We start from the raw sequence: 23,725 nt of genomic DNA, 5'->3' as shown, positions 1-23,725 counted from the left end.
AAATACAGGACTGTTACTCTTTGATGAAAAGCAATGCAACCTCTTTACTGATTCAAATTATAATTTAGTAAAATGATGAATGTATATTTACTAGAAATTATAACATGCAATGCTTATGTGCTCTTTTTTCAAGCCTAATTCATTCGAGAACAAGCAATTGTTAGTAATGACAATTATGTAAATGGCTAGTAATAGAATTTCATAAGATTCATCTTCCCAAGAAACAAATACAATTTGAATGGCAAAAATAAGTTCATAAAAAGTCTTTCTAAAATCCTATAGTTACTAGCTTAATCAATTGGCTTAAATGGTCATGTTTTCAAATTGAATGATATTGTAGCACATAAAAATGACCTCACAGTTGAATTGAATCTAGATAAATTACAAATGGCAGGCTTTTAATTTGCATTATTTAATTCATTGCATCAAAATTTTGCAAGGGAACAAATGAAAATTACATTTATTTTTTGTTATCAAAATGGTGGCTTCATTGCAAGAATCATTCTTCAAATTTAAAATAAAATTGTGGCATATATATGGGTTACCTTGAAGTCACTGATACAATCTCTGCAGAATTTTATGTTATTAATTAAACATTTTTACACAGGAGAAATAAATATAATAGTGACTTTTCATTTTCAAAATTTTCTAATGTTATGAAGCAGAATGTGGAATTTGGAGCTGAAGAATAATAGTTAAGAATTGCTATTTGAGTCTCTCCATTCCTTGATCTTTATTAACATCACCAACAATTTTTTTGAATTGTTCCTTTTGGACTAGCTTTTCCAGTGTGGCTTAAAGATAGCACATGCGGAATAAATCCTGTTGAATTTACCAGAATCTTATATGCAGAGGATAGGAGTGCATATCTTTACGTACGACTTTTACTATATTTCAACAAAGGGAAAATTTCTTGGCTATAAATAGTATGAGTTTTTCAGTGAAACAACAGACTGAAAATGCTGCTTACTTTCTTGTTCTTTTCTAATTTGTTGATCACGTGAAGGTTCAGGTCTCATCATATGGACGTAATTTTGAGCTTGGGGAACACAGACAGAGTAAAAGAACAGCTGGCATCTCAGAGTCATGAGTGTAATCTGCACAGCAAGGCTGTGAAAGCCAAACTCCGGGCTAGGAATGCAGCTCAGTGACAGAGCCCTGGCTTAGAGCAGCCACCCTGGCTTCAGACTGCAGTGCTGCAAATGAACTAATTCAGTGTCCCAGCGGAGAGAAGCAACGCCTTCCTGCTGCAGTACTGAGTATGCATCTCCACAGCCCTGACTCTGGCACAGAGGGGCAGGGAGGCACTCACAGAAACACTGAATTCTGCAGCCTCCAAAGACAAAAGATAGGCGCAACCTAATGAATGTAGGGTGGTTGAGGCTGTGAACAAAAGCCGCAGCTTCCACTGAATTTGCTGTTAAGAGTTTTCCTCTTAGCATAATAGCTGCCATGATGTTCACATTTGGATTGATGAATGACTTGAAAAACCTTTCCTTATGCCCCTTCTCTGTGCTCCCTGCTGCTCTAAGCCTTGAGTTGCTGTGCCTCCGTGTACGCTTCTCTGAACGCTTTGTAGTTTATCTCAGTCTTTTCCCTCATGTTTGTACCATTTTTGTTTCCTTCACTGTCTCACTCCACACCCTTTTGGCCGCCCTCCTGTCTCTGTTCTTCAGGCAGCTGCTGTCCAGTGCGCCTGCGACGGCGCTGGGCAGCCTGCTGTGGGAGTCCTCAGAACACCTCTTCTTTACCCTCCTTCCTAGGTCACCCCACACTCTGCTTCCTTCGGTTTGGCTCCCCAGCTTACCACAGAGCACGACCGCTTATTACACATCAATCAAGCTAAATAAGCAATCAAGCTAGTGATACGCATCGCTGGACTCCAGCGCTGTCCTCTCCTCAGCTCAGCGTCCTGATGCCTTCTTCCGGTGCCTGCATCCGGAGCTGAGGAGTTCTACTGATAGGAGAGTCAGAAACTAACATTTCAACACCTTAGCTTGAAATATCTAAGTACCTTTTTAAGATGTTACTTTTACTTGTGTTGACTGTGTATGTCTATGCAACTGTGATGTTTAGCTTTGCTGGGCTGAGCAGAGGTGGTAGGTTGTGTAGTCTGAAAAAAAAAAGAAGGAAAAAGAAAAAGAAACAGAGGCAGTAGAAACAAGGAACAAGAAATAGAAGGGTTATTTTGTAGTGACCTTTTTTTGGACTGAGTTAAAACCAGTGGCTTCCTTATTTCACAGAGTAGGCCTCTTTTGACTGGTTGCTATGAATCTCCTGTGTTTTCTTTTTTTAACTGGCTTGTGGTAAATTTAGGTTGATTGGGTGGCACTTAGCATGAGTAACTTTGTGCTAACTTGGTCTGGTATTTTGGGAGCTACTGTAGGAGCTCACTTCAATAATAGATACTGAAAAAAATGTTTTTAGCGATTCCCCACTTTTGATCAAACTTTTAGTCTATACGGAGAGAATTGATAAAAATTTATGGCATGAATCTCACTCTGAGTTCTTTCTGTTGTTCACCTTGTCTTTGTGGCTCTAAAAACAGTGAGATAATATGCAAGTAGTGGCTGTGAACTGTGTAAGACTCCAGAAAGAAAGAAAGTATACCAGACAGATCGCAGTAAAGATTACTGAGAGAATAAGACCAAGGAACGGGAGTACTTGTTGTTAGACAAAACTGCCACAAACCAAACCAGCTAAAGTAAACAAAAGAAAAGTAAAGGTTAATGGCTAGAACAAACCATGAGCTCAGTCCAGAGTCAGTTGGTTGTGATTTTTAGACTTGAGCTTGAAGAGCAATTGAATTTGAATGCTGTAGTTTGAATGCCTTTGACTATATAGTTGGGCCATGCAGAGAACTTGAGTAGCCCACACATCAGAGGAAGGGTGTGGTGTCTCCTGAAATTTACACGAAATAGACCAACATTGGCCTGTAGGTCTTCAGAAAAAGGAGGTTTTTGCTTATGATGATTCCAATTCAGAGCTGTGGAAGAAAACTGTAACTGAGTTTGTAGTGTTACAGGAAGATACTGGTGGGAACACTAGTGTAATCAAAATGTATGGTGGATATTTAAATTAGAAACATTTTGGTATGATATTGGCTGCTGGGTTTTCATAGGTTGCTTTTATCAGGTTGAGATTTAAGATCATGTATTCAAGCTTTTTAGGATTAAAGTGAATTTTGGACTTTGTCAAATGATTTTTCTACATCTATTGAAATGATCATGTGGTTTTGTCCTTGATTCTGTGGATATGGTGTATTACGTTTACTGATTTGCATGTCCTGAACCATCCCTGCATCTTTGGGATGAATCCTACTCGATCATATATTTCTTCTCTTTTCTGTCTTTTTCTTTTCTTTTGATGATTTGCTGCCTTCTTTTTACTAGTATCTTTTTGAGGATTTTTGCATATATGCTCCTTAAGGAGACTGACCTGTAGTTTGCTTTCTTAGCTGAATCCTTCTCTGGTTGTGGTATCAAGGTAACGCTCGCTTCTAGGAATGACTTTGACAGTATTACTTCCTTTCCAATTTCGTTAAAGAGTTTGAATAATAGTGGCATTAGAACCTTTTTAAAGGTCTTATAGACTTCAGCAGTGAATCCTCAGGACCAGGGAATTTGTTGATAATTTTCTTTGTTGTTGGTAACTTTTTAAAATTACTTCTTCAATTTCATTGAGTAATACTGGAATATTTAGAATTTTTATATTTTCTTGATTCAGCTGTGGTAATTCATATGAATCTAGGAATGTGATCATTTCGTCTCAGTTTTTCAATGTAGTAGAGTACAGGTTTGCAAAGTAAGTACCGATCACATTAAATGGTCAAAACTGAAACCTTTTACTCTAAAATTAGGAACAAGCCAAGCAAGTTCACTATCACCACTCCTGTTTAATGTATTTCTAGAAATATTAGCTAGAGCAATTAGACAAGAGAAAGAAATATAAAGGATATGGATTAAAAAAGCAAGAAATTAAGTTATTAAGTTATCATTATTTTTCAGATCAAAACTCTAGGTGGAGTTTTGTGGTCTTGTAAGTAAAGACTCCTAAAACTAACAACCAAATTTGGTAGCAGAGCAGAATATGTAGTCAATACTCAAAATCAATAGCATTCCTGTATGTGAGTAACAGACTCATGGACAGAGAAATCAGGAAAGTAACACCTTTCACAACAGCATTGAGAAAAATGAAATACTGAGGAATCAAACTAATGAGAAAGCGAAAAACTTTACACTGAAAACTATAGCACTTTGTAATAGGAGACTGATGAAGCTATGAGAAAATTAGAAAGACATCTGCTGTTTTGGGATAGGCAGAACCAATTATAGCGAAAATCACGGTACTTCCAAAACCATTATACAGATTTAATGCATCTCCAGCAAAAATATCAATAACATACCTCATAGAACTAGTGAAAACAATCCTGAAATTCACATGGAAGCAAAAGAGACTTAGAATAGCAAAAGCATTACTTGGCAACAAAGAAAACGCAGATGGAATTGTACAATTCCTGACTTAAAATTATATTACAAACCTACTGTGATAAAAACAGCATAGTACCAACAAACAAACAAAAACAGACCAAGGATCAATGAAACAGTTCAGAAGATGCAGAAACAACTCAAAACATACTTAGTCACCTTATCTTTGATAAAGGGACTAAACACAATCACTGGAAGAAAATCTCTTTAATAAATGGCCCTAGGAAGCTTAGTGTTACATATGCTGAAGACTGAACTTAGAGCTATGTCTCTCAGTAGCCACTAAAATAAAATTCAAATGGATCAACAGTCTAAATATAAAGACAGAAATACTCATTCTTTTGAAGACAGGATAGGCAAAACTATCAGAAGGCAGAGGTCAAGGCAAAGACTTTATGAATAAAACCCCAATCTTGAAGGAAATACTATATAACATTATATTACATTATAATATTATATAACATAGGAAATATTATATAACAAAGGAAGTATTATATTCCAATAACCGGAATCACATCAAATTAAAAAGCTTTTGCACAGTGAAAGAAACCACAAACAGAGTGAAGATACAAACCACAGAGTGGGAAAAGTGTTTGGAGAGTTAAGAGGCCACTAAATCCTGTCTGGAAATGCTACTGTCTGGAATTTTATGTCAAAAATTCCCTATTTATTCTTTGGGTATACTTATTAGCTGAAAGTAGCCAGTTTGAGAGTTTAAGAGATAGAGGCAGTGCAAAAAGAACTGGACAGCAGCAACACTTGGGGAGGGGGTGCAAGTGTACACCCACTTCCTTCACATGAGGGAGCAGAGGTGTGTAGACACCAAGAAGGGCACTGTGGCACTCATGCAAGCTTCTTGTGGAGTCTACAGAAAACAGTGACATTTACTAGAAGACATATTTTTTGATTCTCTGTTGAGTTTGTGTTTTCGTTTGGAGGCAATCAGAAAAGAACTGTGTAGGTGGTATTAACCTGTAATCTTGGAATTTGGGACAGTAATTTGCCAAGAGCAGCAAAACATAATTGCATGATAAACCCATAGTTCTGGTTGAATTTATAAAGGTGTATACTACCAACCCATATGTGTAATAATGTCTGAGTAGGTGTTAGATATCATACAACTCACATGGATATTATCTGTATTCATAATTCTTTATAAATCTGCATAGAAACATTGAAAAAATTTTTTTGAGATGGGTTTCACCCTGCAGTTCAGGCTGACTGTGAACCTACTTTTCAGCCCTGGTTCAAACTCACAGTGATTCTCTTGCCTCAGCCTCGTGAGTATTGAGATTATAGGCACGAGCTAGTGTCTAGAAGTTTTCTTTTCTTTTTTTTTTTTTTTTTTTTTTTTGTCTTTTTTCTTTTTGTCGGTACCAGGGATCGAACTCACAACTGCCTGCTTGCAAGGCAGGTGCTTATGTCGCTGAGCTAAATCCCCAGCCCCATGTCTAGAAGTTTTCTAAAAACAGTTGGTCAGTGAGGTAACATGTTTGTAAGGTTGGTGTATATTCACACAATGTACTTTCTATGATGCTCAAAACATATTCACCTGTGTGGGATAATTTCACATGGTTTTGTTTGATCTTAGACAAAGAGAAAGCAATGGTCATGTGGCCTCCATTTTATTTTGGTACTTTTATGCATCTTTACAGATTATAAAGGAGCACATAGTGCCTTTTCAGTCAGGCAAAGACTGAGGCAAATACTTTCATGAGTAATTAATTTCTGAAAGTTAAATGAACTGTGTCATCTATAAATTGATAGAGTACAAAGCTTAACTATGTTTTACCTACACAACTCATAAACTATAAAAAAATCAGAAAAGCAATTGTCATTGGGATCCAGCCTTATTACATATCTGTGATAGGAACCATAGTATTAAAAAAAAAGAGAAGGCCAGAGATAGAGCTCAGCTGCACATCACCTGCCTGGCAAGTGCAAAGTGATGAGTTCAATTCAGGTTCAAAAAAACAAACAAACAAACAAAAAACCCATAATATTTTACTAGGATATATGTTTCTAGGAATTTAATGCAATTTCTAATTATAATATCAATAATACAGGTATATGTATAACTTATAGGAGCACTAATATCAATAATAGCTATAGACATAATTTAAAGGAGATTTAGTATCATTTATTTGACGGTATGTCCCATATAATTTAATCAGCCTATGTTCTTTCACTTTAATATCTCTTTTTTACAAGATGAGAGGCAAAATTCCTTTGAGACTTTTAGGAGATCCTCCAGAATATCCCAAAGTTAATTAAATGGAAAAATATTTAATTTAGTTGATTTTGGGAAGTTTCTCATTCTGATATTAAGGCTTAAATCTTTATGTTCCCAGATGTGCAAAAAGATACATCAGTATCTAGATTCAGATTTTGTAAAAAAAAAAGTTAAGTTTTAATGAATTATTTCCTTTGAAAGAACCTTGCAATTGTAGTAACTACCTGGAATCCTTTGTGATATATAAATAGAAACACTTATCCAAAAATATAGCACTTAATATATAGATAAGTACCAGAGCACATGCTTAGAAGGCACCAAGACCTAGGTGCAAACTCCTGTATCACCAAAAGTTACACATTTGCACATTATATATTTACACTAAATGATATCTTTTTATTAAATATTACTGACTAGTTTTGTAATCTTGATTTTTTTTTTTTTTTTTTTTTTTTTTTTTTTTTTTTTTTTTTTGCTTTTTTCTGGTACCGGGGATCGAACTCACAACCACCTGCTTCCAAGGCAGGTGCTTATGCCGCTGAGCTAAATGCCCAACCCCCAATCTTGGTTATTTTGATTTCTCTGGCTAAATAAAACATGGTGGGTAGAGTAACATGGCATTCTAGATTGATGTTAATTAGGTAAGTAAAAGAAACAGCATTTTTTGCTCATAGTTGAAGTCAAATGAGACAAAACTCACACTCATGATGATGACCTGTGGCAGTCCCAGAAGACCATTAAGTATAAATCCCTTCTGTTGTGTTCTGCCTCAGGGAAGGAATTGACTACTATGTCTTTGGGAAAGACAAACAATAGAATAATCTTTAAAATCTTCACTGTGTGGAATAAAAGGTTAAATATTTTATTTTATTTTTTATTCACAAAGAAGTTTTCTAATTTAGCTGGAAGTTCCTACAGGACACAGATGATACCTTATTCTTACTAAATGCACAGTGAACTTAAATATCTTACAAAGATCCTGGAAATAATTTGCACTTGATTGTGATATCTTTTATCTTGGTCAGAATTAAAACTATCTATAAAATGTGTGAGTTAAAATAAGTAAATGACGGAGTTTAAACAGTCACCACAGAGAAATTTAAGTAATTTTTAAGTGCAAATGATACAGAAGCATGTTAGGCAGACAATTCATTAAGCTCAGGTATCTGTAGATCAGTGTACAAATACACAGAATACAGTATAACAATGTAAGTGTCATAGGGACATAAATATTATGCTGAAATAGAATCTAGAAATATTTATTAAAGAAGAAAATGTGCAGTAGGCCAAAAATTATGTTGGTAGAGCTTTTTATATCAAGCATCTTTTACATATATTTCCATCACATTTTGTCATAATCTCTTGCAGAAATCAAGGGAACATCACAATTTGCATTCTAATGAGGAGGAAAGTGAAGATGGGAGGTGTGTAGGTTATAGAGGTCCACAGCTGCTAGGTGTCAATCTGTAATAAGTCCCAGCTGTTCTTGTATAGAATCAGAAGACACATCTTTGATGGGAAATCCATGCCTTTCAAAGTATAATTGTTGTGCTTATCAGTTTGGTAATCCAAGAGAAAAGCAGGAAACACCAAAGACCATGGAGAAATAGAAATTACATTTGTAAATTCATTGATTCTTACAAGCAGAGTAGATGTGTTTCCTCAATAGCTATTACAGCTTCCAGAGAGAACACAGAGCAGTATGAGCAGATCCATTCAGCAATCATAGTTGTGGAGACCTGGCCATCTTGAAAGGAAACATATCATGGACATCAGATTAATTGGATGGAAATAAACTATGCTGGGGAAGAGGCAAAGTATTTCAGATTCAAAGATGTTTAAAGAAAGAACATAAGACTACATTAGTAACTCTACAAAGTTCTTAGATGAGAGCCTTCAAGTCCAAGCTCACTTAATGTACTGGATTGAATGACTGAGTTGGATTAATTTACTGCTGGACAAAAGCTCCTTTACAAGTTACTGGTTAAAGAAATAAAAGATACACCCTAATTGTCTTATTCTTTACGTAGCTATGCTTTTATGTCATTTAAAGTAATCTTGGATGTTTCTGTACATACCTCTGGTTGAGACAAATTCAAATTGGGTAGTGTATCTCCTACCCTTCAGATTGAAGTGTAGTTTAATTTTTAATGATTTATTCATTTACACGTAAGTGAAATATAGTGGGGCTGTGTAGGTGGGAGAGATACAGTATTAATCAGAGTAGTCAGGTTTTAAGAGATGGAGAAAAAGAGAGGAAAAGAGAAAGAGAGAGAGGGAGGAAGATTTTATGGAACTGGTTCACGCATTTCTGAGGACTGGCAACTACAAATACAAAATCCAGAGTCTGGCTATTTGAGTAAGAGCTGAAGCTGCTCTCTTGAGTGCAAGGGCTATAAACAGGAAGGATTCCTGTGTTACAGTTAATAAGCAGGATTCTTTTCTTTTGTGGGGAGACCTTGGTCTTCAATTTTAAGCCCTCAACTGACAGAATGAGATTCATCCACCTTATGATGGTCAGTCTGTTTAACTCAAAATCTGCTGGTTTGAATATCAGTCAAATCTAAAAATACTTTCGTAACAAGATCTCCGTTTGTGCTAAAACCAAACACCTAGGAACCATAGCTGGCCCAGCTGATATATAGAATTAATCTCTACAACTATAAAAAGAGGGGGTGTGCACTGTAGCTTGGTCTTTATTCCATTTTGTTCTCAACACAGAAGAACTCCCAACCATCTTCCTATGTCTCACAAACATAATGGCAAGAATTTGGTCTTGATAGATTTTGTTTATGCTGATGACTACATAGAACAATTTGTGAAACAGTGCACTGATTATAGGACAAAATTGAGTGATAAAACCTTCTTAAAGCAACCTGATTTTCCTTTCTATTTCTGTCTTTAACAGAAATGGTCTGTCTCCTTAGTTTTATGTTAATAATATACAGCAATCCAAGATGCAGGAAAATCCACTTGAGCAGCAATGGTGTTGCATCTTTGCTTCCCAGTCTAGAATAATAATGTAAAATTGTATTTAATATTATTTCTATGAGTTTATATACACATAACATAGGTTTCCAACCTTTCCTGATCATGATCCAAACTTCTACAATTTTTTGAGCATACACTGAAATGTTACTATATTATTATATTTGTAACATATACACATAATATTATATATGGCATTCATTATAAAATACACAAAAAGAGAATACAAAAAGATGAGAGAAATATAAACATACGGGAGCTTTAATATATTTTTTCCTGCTACCAATACATGGACCTGAGTACATTCAAAAGGAGGCTATTCTTTGGGTATTTGCTGGTCTAGAGAACATACTAGCTAAATTGCACGTACTGTTCTCATTAGAGATAATTGAAATGTACCACACTGGAGAAGCAAACCATTTTTACTTTGAGAATTTTTGTAATGATCCTTCTAAATTGTAAAACTCATTGCATTGTGCATTAAACGAATACAGCAACATAATCTAACCTCTTAGGGTGATTCACAGTTGTCAAGTTTTATGCAGGAATCTCCACAAGGCCATTTGAAGCACGGTTATTTGGTTCTTCATTAAATAGCTCCCAGTGCTTTGTGTTGCTCAATCTCCTCCCTGTGGTTTCATCTCCTCAGCTAAGATCTGTCCTTGGGGTGCCGTTTTTTAGCAACACAGACTCTTTATCTGTTCCATAATATTTCCTCCCTGCTATTAGCAAAGAAAATCATAACAAATAGTTTCAAATGTTATAAATAACATTATCATAGAAAAATAGAAAATGAATTGCACTGCCAAAGCAGAATTGACTTTCATTTTCAACCCACAACTTAAGCCTACAAAGAAATGAAAAGGTACACTAATTAGCAAAACCCAAGCCCGAGAGATAAGTTCCACAGGAAATGGGAGAAGGTAATGGAAATCAATGTGAGTCACTTCTACTGTATAAAGTATACTCTTAAAAATATGAAACCAGTTCTAAAGATCCAGCCATGAGAAAAACCAACCACATTCTGGACACTGAAGTCCTATACCCACAGGTACCATGTTTTCTCAGTCAAGTTTTTTGATTATCTGAGAAAGTCATGATCATGAGGTAGATTTTTCATGCTAGCTTTAATCAGTGGAAATTAAAATCATTTGCATTTAAATATTATTTCTAAATTTTTCCAAAATATTTGTGTGAATGTTGAGGCTTTCTCCAAATTATCAGATTATTCTGAGAATGTTCTTGTTTTGACTTTCATATATAGGGTGAATGAAGAGCCCTCTTTCTATATTATGTCCTGGGATCCATCTATGTGGTCTAGAGATTAGGGAAGGAACAATGACAATTTTTCTTTCTTTCTTTCTTTTTTACTTTAAGGGAAATGAAATGAGTTATTTATGTCTATAAAACCACAAATATTTAACATCTTGCTATATCTATAAAAAGCTACATTGTTTTCAACCTTGACTATTACAGATTTATCTGTTGAATTACTAAACTTTCAAGTAGGGATTGCCAGACTTTCTTTAAATGACTAAATAGTAAATATGTTAGTCTTTTGTGGATAAAGCAAAATTGAGGATTGTGCGTGATGTATTTGTAAAAGATAGAAAAATGATTTTCAAAAATTATTTTCTTGGGTAATTTCAAAATATGATAATACTTGCATATGGAATATTTTACAATATAAATCCTCAGAGAGAGAATGGAATAGCTTTTTTCAGGCTATAATGTTTCACTTATTGGGTTTCAATGTTACTGTTCCCACTCATCAAATTGATTGCAACTGTTTAGCTACGAAACCATGATTTGCTTGTGAATTGAAAAATACTGACAGATCTGCCTCTCTGAAGCAGCAATTCTTGATGTGTTGCTGTCATAGTAACGCAATTGTGAGGAGATTGTCATGAACGATTTCTGCTTCCCAGAGAAGTGATTTTGATTTATTTGTCTGCAGTAGAGCCCAGTGGGCTGCAGCATTACAGAGCTGCCTTGCTGACTCTGATGTCCCGGGTCTCACACCATGGTTGAAGAAACAGAGCAGCAACCCCTTCCTGTGAGCTCCAAATCTGAGGATTCACCAACCTCAGGTTGAAAAGATTTGAAAAAATTTGTGTGGGAGCTGAGCATGAACAGATTTTTCTTCCTGTTATTGTTTCCTAAATGATACAATGAACATTTACATAGCTTTTATATTGCATGGGGTATTTGAAGGAATCTAATGATGATTTAAAGTATAATGAAAGATATACAAATTCTAGATCATTTCACATGGTAGATTTGAGCATATGTGGATTTTGCTACATACTAGGATTTAAGGAAGTACAGTGAAATCTTGGAGCTTCTCCCCAAGGATGGGGATGTATGACCATACATATTTCAAGAAATCAAAATAGGCAAAAATAACCTCTGTTTTACTCTCTAAGATAATAGTAAGTGATGAAGCTTGCTATCCTTGGGACCCTAACAAGAGTCACTATTCCATAATTCATGTAAAAGTAAAAGTATCAGTTACTTGTCACTGGGTTACAATACTTGACATCCACAAGTTAAAGGAATAAGCTCTAATTTGGTTTGCAGAGGTTTCAGTCCTTAGTTGATTGACTCTGTACTGGGACTGGGTGGTAGAGGAGAAAGAGCTTGTGTCATGGCAGTCAGAAAGTACATAGCAATAAAGGCAGGAGAAGGGAAATAGGTTCTACCAGCCCACACTCACAGTGACCCACCACTTACCATCAGGCTTCACATCTCGACCTCATGCCTCATGTAGGACTAATACAGTGATAGGAATCGCATACCCTGATCCAGTCTCTTCTGCACAGCCCTACCTATGAGCACATGAGACTCAAGGGAGTGGGAGAGGATGTAGATTTAAGCTATAGCGGTAAAGATCACCAAATATTATGTGCTCCTTGCCAAGTATCATATTGTAACTATATTTTTATATATCTGTTTTCTCCTTCAGACTATGTAGTTCTTAGGGACATGACCTATGTCTTGTTTCTGGTATTTCTCTGTGCTTAACATCAGAGCGGGTCTAAAACAGAGATATATGAAGGGATCCTTTTCCTCAATCACCCACATGTATGGTATGTGTATGTACATGTCTGTGGTATATTAAATACATACAGATTGGTACATGACTTTGCATCAGAATTCCTTCTTTAATTGCCTTTCATTTCTTTCTGATACGAAGAAGCACCAAAATGAATCATCTTGAAGGGCTGTGGACTATTAATCATGTCTGATAAGAAGGATATGACATCACCTTAATTACCGGAGTCATTACCATACTCCAGCGAATCACTGAAGTCTCTGTTATCTGTTGCCCACAATAGGAACTCAAATGCAGCCTTGTCAGATGCTTTCCTAGGATCCTCTAATTAGACCACATGACATGCAGCTTATCGGAATCTGATCCATGGAAACTGCTGCAGGATAAATTACTTCTTCCTAAACAATATGCATCTCATTTACTTGGGTGGAAACACAATGGTGACAGGAGTTATAGGAGAAATCAGTGATAAAAGTAATCACTGCTTTGGATCTTCTATAATAAACTCAATGTATTTTCTACTTGTTAAATTTACACAGGATGGAAAGACTGAGAGGGAACACAATAAATGAAGGTTTCAATTTTATTTCAATAGGTTGATTTCTGTTTAAATAGAATAATTAAAAATTTAGAAGTATCTAAAACTAAACGAATTAGGTTCAAACATAGGAAAAATTTTAGAAACAGAGAACACTCACCCAACTAGCTCCCACTTGAAAAACTAAAGATTGCAAGCATCGCAAATCCTGCCCTCTGGTTCATTTTTAGTTCATCCTATGGGCACTGTCTTGGCTGTAACTCTATGCATTTATTTTCAGGCTGGGATTATTCTGGAGGAATACATGCAGTGAAAATAAGTATTCATGTCATTCAGGATCAAAACTCTTCCATAAAGCAAAAATAATTTGGCAACTGTAAGCTAGTTATGATTTTGAAGTAGAAGGGAGGAGTTCTCAAAGAGGAAATTAAATCTATAAAAGGAATATAAAAGTGATTTTTCCCTAGTAGACATACTTCAAATGTATAGGTTGGTTATTTTAGAAGTCATTTTACAAGTATACATGTGGTTCTTTTTTTTCTTTTTCTTTTTATTTGGTACTGGGGATCGAACTCAGGACCTTGGCTATGTGGTTCTTTTTATGTAAGTATTTCAAATACAAAGACTGTTAGAATTTGGAAAACTAATGATAAATTTTAGCATTTGTATAGTGTTGGTATTCTATTTAAAATCAAAGTTTTATGTTTTTTGTTGTTTCCTGTTGTTAAGATTAGACCTACAGTCTTGGCTTTTAGGTTATGTACACTTTCAGTGAGCTATGCTTCCAGCCCAATAGAGAGTTTTGTTAAATAAAGCCAAAGAGAAAACATTTAGGGAAAGAGAGACAAAACATGCTACTCAAATGCCAACAGTGACTGCCCTATGGAGAGGGATGCTCTCTGTTCTCACACAGAATAATCCCCAAGCCTTGTGTGTGAATGAAAGGGAGAAAGGTGAGGACTTTTCACAGGAGGCAACAAACAAGAGGTAACTGCATCCTGGAATCTGAGAAATAAGCAGTGGTTAGAAAAGAGTTCAGGATGAGACAATTCAAAGTAGATGTGAACAGCATTGTCTTTGCCAGATGGAATTTCTATGGAGGTTTGGCCAAGAAGGTGCATCCTTAGCAGATGTACAAGAATGACCTGAGCCCGCCTAAAACGCCTAAGAGTGTATCAGGGAACTCACCTGGGTAAAACACAGCAGATGCTCATGTTCTTTAAATGTTCACATAATTATATAGCCCATTGTTTTTTCCTTAGGGAATATACTTGTCATTTGAAAAAAACATATCAGCCAAACAATTGTACTTAGTTAAGTAGCAATTCTTAGGCTGACTTCTGTAGTTAAAAGCTGATTTGAAGTATGTTGGGCTCTATCTTAACAATATAGCTTATTTAAGCCTTCCATAGAAGCAGTGTCAGTTAATGTGGTTCAGAGATACACCTCTGAACTCATCCCCCCGCTGCCAAGCAAACACTTAAGATTATTACCAAAGGAGCTGCTGTTGTGTGGTGATTCCCTGCATTCTGAATCTCAGCATCTGGGCAATAACCTGCCAGAATTCTCTCCTTAACTCTAGCTTGTGTTTTATACACCACTGTTAGGGGGAAAATCAGTGGAGAGAAACACAACAGCATGGTACATGCATGTCAACCAATGGTTTCTGCCAAGTCCACAATCAATTTGTTTTGAAATGGTTTTTGTACTGATTGTGTTCAGAAGCTCTGTAAGTGTATGTGATTTTTCTGCACTGTGGTCTGGGTGGTATGGGATGATGGCAGTTGATTAGCAGCAGGATGTCAATGTGTCTAAGTATAGAAGAAGCGGTGATGATGGCATTTGTATCTGCCAATGGTGCTACCCTGAAACCGTGGGGAGCACAGAGCTCATTGAGATGTGAAGCGTAAAAGATATGGCACCTCAGGGGAACTCATCTTTTAAAATCTACAATTCTAGACAGAAGTGTTTTACCTCATCTGTTAAAACTGCCCAACAAATTGCAAGTGCAAACTACTGAAGATCAAAGTCAAACGGCCAAATTAGCAGTAATGTGGAGCTAGCATCTCACAGAAGCTTTTCTTTGATATCCATTAAACTAAGATATAAACCTTAACTGCTATTAACACACTTCATGATAGCTGACAGGAAAATGAGATAAAAGATACATTTGTGTTAATATCTAAAAATATATTAATATAAAATAACATGATCATAACTATTAAGCTCTCATTTCTATAATTAGTTTTGCAATCATAGGTGGTACTTAAGATTTGACTTCCCATACTACACCTTAATTATCTCCTTTGTCTTCAACTAGCCTTGGATTTGCACATGTGGCGACTTGGAACTTCTTAATGAAGTTCTTTCTGAGTTGGATTGCTGTAGTCTTTTCATGAATTTAAATAAAAGGAGATGGGCATATTAAATGTCATCCTAGGAGATGTCTTATATTTATCAGATCAACGGCTACATAGTAGGTGCCAGAATTTGTGTCAATTTGTTTCATCAAGGAAGTCACATTTGGAAAAAAATCTGAAACCGAAAATATTTAAATATTTAAATATTGAGTAACACTCATGGGAATGTGTTTGTCTTCTATTTATACTTCATAGGTGACTAGAAGGCGAATGAGATAGGAATTACCATTGCTACCTTTTAAGTCCTCATTGGTGGCACTAATCTCTACAAATCCCCTTTGGAATGTGGTATCACTTTTGGTTTACTATTTAGGTAGAAAAGGGAAGTATTCTCTTTTATGTAATCACCCTAACTCTGCAGACAAGAAATCTGGATGTACTTAATGTGGGCTGTTGTGGCTTTGGTCTCTCATGATGTTACAGTTAAGATGTTGGTAAGGATGCTGTCTGAAGTTCTGGAGGAATTGGGCCTAGAGGAATTTACTGTAATCAGTGTATTAATGGTTAAAGTATTGACATATATTAAATGATTTTTGACAAATTTGTCAACTTAGGGTTGTATCTCAATGCCTGACTTACGGGCAAATGTTGCTTAGGACAGAAAAAACATTAAGCATTAAAGAAAAACTGAACAATTAGACCTTATCAAAATCAAATATACTTTTAGGAAAAGGAAAGAAAGACAAGTAATTAGAGAAAATGCTCACAACATGTATCTAACAGGCCCCTGCATATCCACCACTGATACTGGAAGGCTTATATCCTGACAGTAGCCAGCACAGGCAGGGAGATGCAGCCAGATACATCCCATGTGTCCACAGGCTGCCATTGGAGACCCTTGCTTCCTTTGGGGAGCCAGCACCCACTGGGAGAATCAGATAAACCAACCACTGTGTGCCTGCCACCATCAGGGGAGTCCTGGAGTAGACACTCAGCCTGAGAGAAGACCCACCACCATGAGTCGCTGGTCACCGGGAAGCCTCGGTGTAGTTACAAGGATCTGGGGGAGCCCATTCCATGCCCTGTTCCCTCTTTGTGAACATAAGTTCAGAGAAACTCAGGTGCCCAGTCCATTATTCCCCTACACTGTGGAAGGGCAGCCAGTATGGGAAGTGCCTGGGATCCCACAACTGGCTTGTTTGGAGGAACCCAGGAGAATGTCAAGATGAAAACGCAAAAGATAATCTCAGACATTCCAGCCCACACAGAACAAGTCTGGAGATATAGTCATGGAAGAAAATGGAATTACACACCTGAAGTCTCCAAGAGGATAGCGACTAAAGTAAAGAAACAACTTCATAAGACAATAAAAGTAAGCAGATTAAAAATAATGTCTCAGCTAAAAGAAGAAATCACAGCCTAATGAAAAAATTGCTAAGCATATGCAAAGAAGAAATCAATAAAAAAGAGGAGCATAGGAAAATGATGGAAACCTCTAATGGACAATATAGGGAGGAATTACAATGCATGAAAGAGCAAAGAGATATCCAGGAAATTAAAAAGTTAATCAAAAGCTGGCAAAATTGGAGCTGGGGACATAGTGCTCAGTGACCCAGTGCCTGCCTGGCAAGCACAAGGTCTTGACTTTGATCCCCAGTATCAAGTAAAATCTTCTCCATAAAATTACTAAGAACACTAGCAAAAATCAAAAGAATCAATTTAAAAAAGCTGACAAAGTCGCTTAAAAGAGACTGATGATAGACTTTCAGATATTGAAGATAGGATCACAGCTCATGATTGGGAAAGGAAAGATTTCTTAAAAAGAACAAGGAACCAGGAAATAATAATTCAATGATCACAAGACAATGCAAAGAAAAATAATTTAAGAGTTATAGATATTAGCAAAAGTGGGCAGCTATTTTAAAGAAAATGAGAATTTATGGTAGCCATCGTTAATTTCCTATCTTCTTGCTTTGAAGTCCTATAATGCTTTCACTCTTTTGTGTTGGTTGGTTCTATTCTATTTTGTTCTATTCGATTTTTTTATTAAATGTGATTGTATGGACAGGTATTTTGAAGAAAACCATAGAGATTATGGTAACCATTATGCATTTCCTACTTTGTTTTGAAGTCCTATAATGTTTTTATTCTCTTGTTTTGATTGGTTTTAGTCAATTTTGTGTCATGTGCTTTTATTATGTGTGAGGGTATGGGCAGATATTTTGAAGAAAACAGTTATGGTACCCATTATTGATTTCCTGGTGTCTTGTTTAAAAGTCCTGTTTTGCTTGCATTGTTCTGTTCTTATTTGCTTTATTCTGTTTTGCTTTGTTTTATGCTCTTTAAAATAAAAAAATCTATCAAAAATATGTACATAGAACATATGAACTGATAAACTTCAATAAGAAGTAGCTAGGCCATCCTCTAGGGTTTAGCATATTTGTGCAGACCTTTTACAGAAGAAGAAAAATAAGTGGAAAATCAGCTTATTAAAAACCATTGAGCACAAATGAGATATCACAAAATATACATTAGAATGGATAAAATTAAAAAGATAGATAGCATCACGTACTAGTGGTGGTGCAGTGTAACTGGAGCTCTTAGACAATGGGAGAAAAGAAAAACGCCACAGACACTTTAAACAAGTTCAGTAATTTCTTAAAAAGTTACCCACACCTCGGTATGATCCTCCTTGTGTATTCCTGTGTATTTATTCAAGAGAGATAAAATTTAGGTCCCCATAAATATTCTGATATAAATAATCATAGCAACTTTACATTCATAGATAAACACAAGAAATGATTAATTCATTGTCCATCAACCGTGGATTGATAAAGACAGTTGCCATATCCATTCAGGGTGTGTGACTCAGGAATTAAAGGGAATAAATTACTGGTTCAACAACGTGAAAAACCTGTCACCATTCCGAGTGGAAGAAGCAAGTGCAAAATAGCACGCACCGTAGGATTCCATTCATACTATGTTCCAGGAAAGGAAACATTTGTACGGACAATGAGCAAACCATCTGCTCTTTGCTTGGTTCTGAGCCAACAGAACTGCAAGGAGCTGAGGAAGGTGGAGGGTGAGGAATGCTCCATGCTCTGATTTCAGTGGTGCACTCACAGTGGGTGCACTCACGGTGAGTTCACTGCTGACTTCAAGTCACCAAGCTCCACACCCAAGTGAATGCAGCTTACTGTACACAAATCAGACCCCATTGAAGTGGTTTTCAAAAGGAAGTGATGAAAAGAACACTTTCTTCCCAGATATCGACCCAAATCCTCTGAATTCCTGAAGAAGCCTGAGTTGGTGTCACTTTCTTAGAATTTACTTTGGGCCTGAACTTTGATGGTGATGAAGACAAGAACCAGGCCCTCAGCTGCCCCCCACACAGGGAAAACTGACTGAGCCAGCAGACTTCGTTGCCTCCGTCCACGCCGCTGCAAGGTGGACCCTAAGGTCAAGTTAGAGCTGTTCATGTAGGTAGCAACTTGATTTTCTTCTGTGTACCTTGTGCTCATGTTTAGTGTGTTAAAATCAGAAGGGTGTGTGTGTGTGTGTGTGTGTGTGTGTGTGTGTGTGTGTGTGTGTTTGTGTGTGTGTGTGTATGTGTGAGAGAGAGAGACAGAGACAGAGACAGAGACAGACAGAGAGAGAGAGAGAAAGACAGAAAGAGAGACAGAGAGACAGAGACATAGACAGAGACAAAATAAGAGAGACAGGGACCGACCAAAGACTGAGCGTGCTTATGAAACGGTAGCTACTGTCTAGTAAAAATGATCTGACGGATGAAGCTAGGTTACCCTTTAAAACTATCCAGTTCTCTTCAGAGAAAGAGAATTACAATTTGTCAAACTTAGGGACAAACAAAAGTAAATTGACCGCTTACTGTGACTCACAATTTTATAATTTGCAATGAAGCTGAACTTAAATCTTGGAATATTTGAACACTGAATGCTAAAATCAGTCTTCAATAGAATAATACAGAAAATAAGAATAACAGAGGGCAAAAAGAGGGGAAAATCAACGCAGGCACCAAGACCGTGGAACCAGCCAGACGTGGAGTGGGGAGCAAACAGCCCAGGAGGCACTGACAGCGAGCCGTGCGGACTAAGATTCCTGCATGTGAAGAAGACTTTCTCCGAACTTTCTCCTTGTAGCTGTTTTCAGATCGGTCTTCAAGCAGAAACAAGCAGCCTTTGCTATTCCCTGGTGCCTTCCTACTTCTTTACTTCCCAGTCTTTTATTATATTGCATAACGGTTATTTGTTGTGCATCTTCATTAATAAAACTTTCATCTCTGTGGGTCAGAAGTCCCTCCTCCCCTCCCTACTCCTCCCCTCTCTTCCTTCCTTCCAACCTTTTCTTCTATCTTCTGTGTGCCTGACACAGAGGAAACTCAGTAAGTTTCTTTATTTTATGAAGAAAAGTAAACAAAATTTCAAAACCAAACAATAAGAGGGTAATAATAGTCGTCACACGGTGTATTTTTCTAAACAGCAGTAGCCAACTTTCTTCTAGAAAATAAAAATTAAGGGAGAAAGTAACTCTGCAGAGCAAGATTGGGACAAGTAAAAGACAAAAACCCAACACAAGGGGGGCAGCTGCCCAGGAAAAGCAGGCAGGCTGCTGTGACATAAGTGTCACTAGCCTATGTTGTATATTGCTATCTTTAAAGTAATTACTCAGGGTACGAGACATAAATAGAGATTCTCAACTGAATGATTAATGACGTATGTTCCATATTCATAACACACATATATTCATTACATATCGTTCCAGACATATTAAACTGTGCTTTACTGTCAGTTCATCTAACTGCTTTTGTGCAACTAATCATCTTTATGTAATACACAATTTTACAGTAGATGTAAATTTTACTACCTGCTAGCAAGGTTAATTAATCTTACAGTGCTACTTTTTAACTGAAAATTAATGTTTCCTTTTTCTGTAGTCTTACTTCCGAGCTTATTTGAACAACTTTGATAATTTTAATGTATTATTCCTACTTTCTTCGAATATAGCAGGGTCCAGTTTGTCATCACTGAGCTTTCTGATAATTTTGAAGTTAGTATAAAATTAAACTGTCACAAAATCAGGGCATTGGCAAAAGTCAAGACAGAATATATCAGTTGCATTCAGTTTATCTGGCATTGATTCTTGACTTGAAAAATGATCAAAATAAGTTGCTTATTTAATTGTTCAAATTTAAAGTCCAGTCATGGGAAAACTGTAATATGCCAGTTGTCATATGTAATTCTTTCTAAATCAAGAATGCTTTGTAACTTTTTTGAAGTCAAAAGAATCTTCCATAAAAATTAGTAGCTGTCATATATGAATGTTCTTATAAAACAGCTTTTATTTATAACTGTACCAATGAGAGTTGTCTCACTTCTTTCTTGAGTTATTTCAAGAAATCAGGAGTGATAGATAACAGACAGAACGACAGGCGAGGGATATAATTAAAATCTTAACCTGTTCCAGCTGCTTAAATCAGTGAGATGCATCCTTTTCTTTCTTTATCTGCATCTAAAAAACTTCAATTAACTCAAATTACTTTTGTGATTCCTTCATCTCATAAAGATTAAATTATGGATATTACTCATGTTTTAAGTCTTAAGTTAGAATTTATAACCTTGTGTTTCCTATATAAATACATACAAAATGTATAAGGGAACTCAAATCTGTGTAAAAGAAACTACGATGTAAGAAATTATAGGTACCATGCAAAGGTGAGAGATTTTAAAAATCATGTTAATACTTTTTCCAGTACACCTGATTTAGACAAACATAGCCAACTAACTTTTTGACACTGACACTGGAATAATAGAGATATACTAAACTAAATTAATATTTTAAGTTCTTTTTCACGCTCTTTCTGTCAAGTTGGCCACCTTCACATTAACAAATGACCAGTGAAAGTTGCCCAGCAGGAAATCTTGGAGTAGTCTTTCATGCTTCTCTTTCCCCTCTTGTTCTCCCTCTGGCACATCCATAGGTTAACAGAAGCTGCTTGTTCCAGCTGCAAAGAGAATCCCCAGCCCAGACTCCAGTGCCTGCTCTCAGCAGGACACTCCTGACACCTGCAGCCCCTCCCCAGTTCCTGGAAGCTGTCTCTGTAGAGCATCCAATTTCTAAAAGGTAAATCAGCTCATGTTGCTTCTCCACCGAAAAGTTCTGTGACTTTCCATTGTTCTGGAAAAAAGTCCTCCCCGTGGCTGCAGCAAACGTTTTACTGGACTGTGATACTCTGAGTGATGTGACACTCCCTCTCCACATCCTTTCACCTTGTGCTCAAACTGGCTTCCAATCAACTTCTCTAATAGAAGAACTTTTCATTCTCGAGGTCTTTGCATTTGTTATTCCCTGCTCCTATAATATTCTTTCTAGACTCCTTATGACTGTACTGTTTCCCTACCTTTATGTTAGATTAAACCAGACACAAAGGAGAACAGTAGCAGGGGACCAGGAGCAAACTCTATATAAAGTTCAGTCATTCTTCTAGGCGGCAGGAGATACACATTCATGTACATGTGTACACACACACATGCATGCACGCACATTGACACTCCTCACATTGTAGGCTCCATCCTGGTAAATCCACTATAAATTGAAAGCATTGTGGCAAAAATGAATTTAACACCCCCAATCTATAGTCCATCCTACCTTGTACAATACACTGTAAAGTATCAGTTATTCATCTTCATGATCACGTGGCTGACTTGGTTTGTGTCTGGCTGTATCACAAGAATTGTATTATATATTGGTATCTCAAGGTAATATCAAATTTCAAAATTCAAAGTATAGTTTATAGTGAATGCATAACTTTTACACACTACTATAAAGTCAAAAAATCATAAATGAAAATAGGGACTGGTGTGTGCATGCATGCATGTGCATGCGTGTGTGTGTGTACTATATCACATTCTATTCCCCCAAACTAAGTGTAACAGTAAAGATCAACATATTGCTTTACACTAGCAAAAAGAGCTTCATTATGTTCATATGACCAAAGTACCTGTAAGGCTGCCATACGGTTCTGTATGCATTTTTCCCCCTATGGGTGACCTAATTGATAGGTTAATCAATGCTATAAAGAATTGTAAATCCCTAAAAACCTAACCTAATTGATATGTTAACCATTGTTGTCCTCTGCAAATAACAGATGTGGTACTAAAATAAGCTGACAAAAGAGTGTTAATAACTGCCAGACTTTTCTGTTCTCTGCTAAGGGAAACAAAGGTCTTCCTTCATAACCCCTTACTTTATAAACTGTGATATGTACATAAAGGCTGCAAGATTGGAAAGAGAAACACAGCTTTTGCAAATTCCAACTGCACTGTGTCGCTGGGCCCAGGATAAAATAAATCAGCGTTGCTTTTTTAAAATATGTTTTTGCCTCATTTTTGAACTCGAGTTTGGGGGCTCATTTGTGGATTACAAGACATGTGCCCTAAAAAGCTCTTTTAAACCACATTATGAAATAAAGAATATTTTCTTGTTAACTTGAGTCCAACAAGATATTCACTTAAGTAAAAAAAATGAGAGTCTCCTAACTAACTGTAATTTATTGCTGAAAATGTGGAAGACTGTTTTGATGATGTAAGAATCCAAAGACACATTGTGATCATGGATGGATTTGCTGTTCACTCATTCTGCCAACAGAGTTCACACATCTAGACTAATACATATGCTTATAACATACATCCATGTTCACAAAAAATTATCAATAATCTAGCCATGCTTACCTAACTTTCATAATTAGATGGTTTTTAAGGATTTAAAGTGAAATATGCATGCATACTGAATTTATTTGATATGAAGTAAATTACAGACATTTTAAAATAAAACATTGGATACTATGTGGTTCTATGTGCCTAGAAAGTAGTGGTTGATTTTGAATGCAGTTTATGATTCAAAGAGAGACATGTAAATTGTATGTGGCAATTTTTCAACATTTAATAATAGTTTTCAGATGAATTTTATATTAATGATATCAGCATATTATTTTAAAGAATGTTATAAATTTCGGTCAGGTATGCATATATTACTTCAAGAAATCTT

General features: G+C 36.3%; 1 long non-coding RNA gene across 1 annotated transcript in view; it reads left to right on the top strand.

Annotated features, from left to right (window-relative positions):
• LOC134478025 (uncharacterized) overlaps nucleotides 1-22,006 on the top strand; it is a 61,613-nt gene extending 39,607 nt beyond the window's left edge. Inside the window, exon 2 of the long non-coding RNA XR_010050367.1 lies at nucleotides 21,660-22,006. This is a non-coding gene — a long non-coding RNA (uncharacterized LOC134478025). The remainder of the gene's footprint in view (nucleotides 1-21,659) is intronic.
• The last annotated feature ends 1,719 nt before the right edge of the window (nucleotides 22,007-23,725 follow it).

Source organism: Cavia porcellus, unplaced genomic scaffold (assembly GCF_034190915.1).
Source record: "Cavia porcellus strain 051 isolate PalLab524CR breed Dunkin Hartley unplaced genomic scaffold, mCavPor4.1 scaffold_11, whole genome shotgun sequence".
Classification (NCBI taxonomy): Eukaryota; Metazoa; Chordata; class Mammalia; order Rodentia; family Caviidae; genus Cavia; species Cavia porcellus.
This window is presented reverse-complemented; position numbering and strand designations above follow the sequence as displayed.